Source organism: Panthera uncia (genome assembly GCF_023721935.1).
Source record: "Panthera uncia isolate 11264 chromosome C1 unlocalized genomic scaffold, Puncia_PCG_1.0 HiC_scaffold_3, whole genome shotgun sequence".
NCBI classification, from domain to species: domain Eukaryota; kingdom Metazoa; phylum Chordata; class Mammalia; order Carnivora; family Felidae; genus Panthera; species Panthera uncia.
In genome coordinates this window covers 81,089,590-81,093,264 of record NW_026057584.1, presented here as the reverse complement: position 1 = coordinate 81,093,264, position 3,675 = coordinate 81,089,590, and positions in this window count along the sequence as shown.

Here is a 3,675-nt window from a genome sequence, read left to right as displayed (position 1 = left end):
CTGGAAATAATTTTGTGATCTTGCCACATACCTAATTCTTGTTCAACATTTTTAGTTATCTGTTCTTGTCTTTTCTGTTACTGGTAAATATTGTTTGACTATTACAATTATTTTTATAGGTTCTTTTTGCCTGTTTGTCATTTATATGAGCTCTTCATTCCCCAACTTTTCTCTTTAATTACTTATTTTTTTCTTAGAAACTCTCAAACTAAGCTTTTAATAGCAAAGCAAATATTTCCATGAATTATAAAGTTAATAGAAATAGTGTCACCACGTGCCTCTATAAATATAATACTATACTATATACTTTTACTATATAATACTATACTATATACTTTTACTATAAATTATAGTAAAAGAATTATTTGAAGCAAATTAAATTTTAATTAAGTGTCTCCAGTTATGTTTCTGTGTGGGATTTATTCAACATCTTTATGTTTAATACAGAATTTTTCCAAATCCAAATGTGATTTTAACCCATATTATTACTTCTGTCTTTTAATTGGCATTAGCATGACATATTGTAACTGCATTTAATTTTACCATGAATGCATATTTTTTAATCACTTTATAAAACTGATTATGTAAACGTAGTAGTCCATATAGCTGCATTTGCTACACATGACCATTTAATTATATATATTGTTAATTTGTTTGATATTTTTAGTTTCATGTATTACTTAGTAATAAAAATATAAAATAAAACTACCTATTGAAGGAAGGCATTAGTTTTTTTATTGCTTTTGCAGTTCCAACTAAAATTCTAATGTAGACTTTATTTAAGAAGCTTAATAAATACTATTTGATCACAGTATCTTTATGTTATATAATAGATCTTAATATCATTTTCATTTCAAAAAGAAAAGTAAAGCCATAAAACTCCTAATTTCCTGCTGCAAGTATTACCCAATTTCTTCATCCTAAATATTAATACCTACGGGCTAATTTTCGTACAAATCAGTTGCTACTTGCTACGTTATCTTAACATATATGTACCCTTCCTATCATTCCTTTCTACCTCCAATGTTAAGAGTATGCCATTTATGAAAGACTACTATTCTTTTTCTAATACTTCAAACATGCCATATTATATTATACAAGCTATTCAAGAGATAGCAGGTTTTAAAAAATGATTGGGAAGCTCACAGTTGCTAAATTATCTAGATCCAATTATATTTTATACTTTATGTTATTAAACATTATCATAACATTAAACTTATATTGTGATCTTAAAAGGACAAAACAACAAAGGAGAATTTTAAATGTTTTTGTGATTTACCACATATCGGGATAAATATTGGGAGCAGTTAGCTCATGGTCATATAACAGAATGTAGTAATCATATTATCATGTTGTATTTATAAATCAAAACTTATCCATTTTACCTATATTGCTCAATGTGAATAAAACATAAATTATAAAAAACAATTTAGATGACTAAATAAACTGGTAAATTGGTAAGAATTTTATCCCGTTGCAATTTATTTTCTAAGAATATTAAAGAAAGTATGTTGGTTTCTTGCTACATATACTGTTGGTTTTTTTTTTTTTTTTGTAAATTTTCAATTGTACCTACATTTTATTATTTATATTCTAAGAAAATTGTTTTTAGATATTTGCTTATGTATAATACACACACATATATATAAATGTATACATATAAATGTTATATATGTCTATATATGTATATATACAAGAGAAGACTATGCAGTATAAATTCAGTGTAGCTTTTCCTAATCTACTGAAGTACATTTCTGTTTTTACCCTTTGTTGACTACTTGTGATCTGCTAGAAGAAGAGGCCATTTAGCGGATCTTACTACCCAACCCATCTTCAGCACAAGCCTGATAGAACATCAAGTCAGGGACCCAACTAATGAACATAATTTTGGTGGGCTTTACTTTTTCTTTGTTTTCTTTTTTCATTTTTCCTCTATAATTCATCTTTTATAAATTAAACTTAAGGTTGTTCAAGTGCAGACAGATTCTAGTTTCTTTATTCTTTCATTTTTCTGGTTGAATCTTCAATTTAAAATTTTCTCATTTCCAAAAGCCATTGTCTACAGTGAAAAGTAGCTTTATATTTGTTTATAAACATTCTCCAACTTAAACTGGAATAAAATAAGTTTGGACTTTGGATTTACAGAGAAAATTGCCATATTAACTTTTTGTGACTGCTTTCATCATTTGATAGAAATTTTTAGTTGTTGTTACATCTTTGAGGTAAGGACGTACTATAGTCTAGCCCAGGCTTATTTTATTATTTGTTTCTTTCCCTATGTTTCTTTTTGTATACATACTAATTATGTGTGCTCCATTTTTAGACCTATTTATGTATGTGTAGATTTTTAAATGTGAAATATCTGAAGAACTATATTACTGTTTTCTTTTAAGTATATTTTATAAGATCAATGTAGTTATTCAGTCATGAACAGAAATATTTCTCTAGTATAATTTGTCTTGGCAGTTCACTTTAAATACTTTAGAAACTGAAGATTATCTGATCAAATGAATTCGTTCTTAAGAAAAATTTAGTGGCAGCATTATTGAGATTCAATTCATACACTACACAGTTCACAATTTTAAATTGTACACTTTGGTTCTTTTTAGTATATATACAATGTTGTACATCAACCACCGCGACCTACTTTCAGAACATTTTCATCACCTCAGAAAGAAACCCTACACCTGTTAGCAGTTACTCTCCATTCCCCTCTACTACAAGTCCCTGGCGACCAGTAATCTTTTTATCACTGTGGATTTCCCTATTCTGGACATTTCCTATACATAGAATCATACAATATGTGGATATTTGTGTCTGACTTTCACTTAGCATAATGTTTTCAAGGTTCATCCATCTTGTAAGCATGTGTTAGAATTTCATTCCTTTTTATGACCAAATAACATTCCATTGTATGGATTATACTACATTTTGTATATCTATTTATCAGTTAATGAGAGCCTGTTCTTAGTAATCTTCACTTATTAATAATTAATTATAATCACTTATTAATAATCAATAATAATCACTTATTAATTAATAATCACTTATTAATCTTCAGTGGCAAGAAGCCTGAAATTATAGTTTAGTACTGAGCAGTCTTTGATGTACGTTGTAGAATTAAAAATTTGTGTTTTAAAAAAAGTTTCTGTATGTCTGTTTAATACTTCTAAAAGATTTACGCTTGCCTTTCAAAATTTACAAAATTCTTAATTCCAAATCACATCTGGCTCCAAAAAGTATTGGATGAGGGATTGTGTATAGTATCTGGAAATTAAAAGGGAAGGAAAAGTTGGTCATCTATAGGGAATATTCAATTTATCCTTTTTTCTCTGTAGCATTCAGTGGACACTTCTTTCCTTCTCTATATATGTCTAAATAAAGGACACCCTTATTGGCAATAATTTTAAGTCTTTGTCTTACTTTCCTCATCTCATTGGTCAGTATGCCCAGTGGTTTATACCTTATTAAAATCTCTTAATTCATTCTCCCTATTCTGTCTTCACCTCTAGGAACTGAGTTCATTTTTCCCCCAACTGGCACATTTATTAAGATTAAACATAAGACCCTTCTCTTCCCTTACCCCAGAAAGCTGTGCCCACAAAGTCCCAGGCTCCTGAAGCAGGGTCCCTCTGCCCCACTTCTGAAACAAGCTCTCAGGCTTTGGCAAAGCTC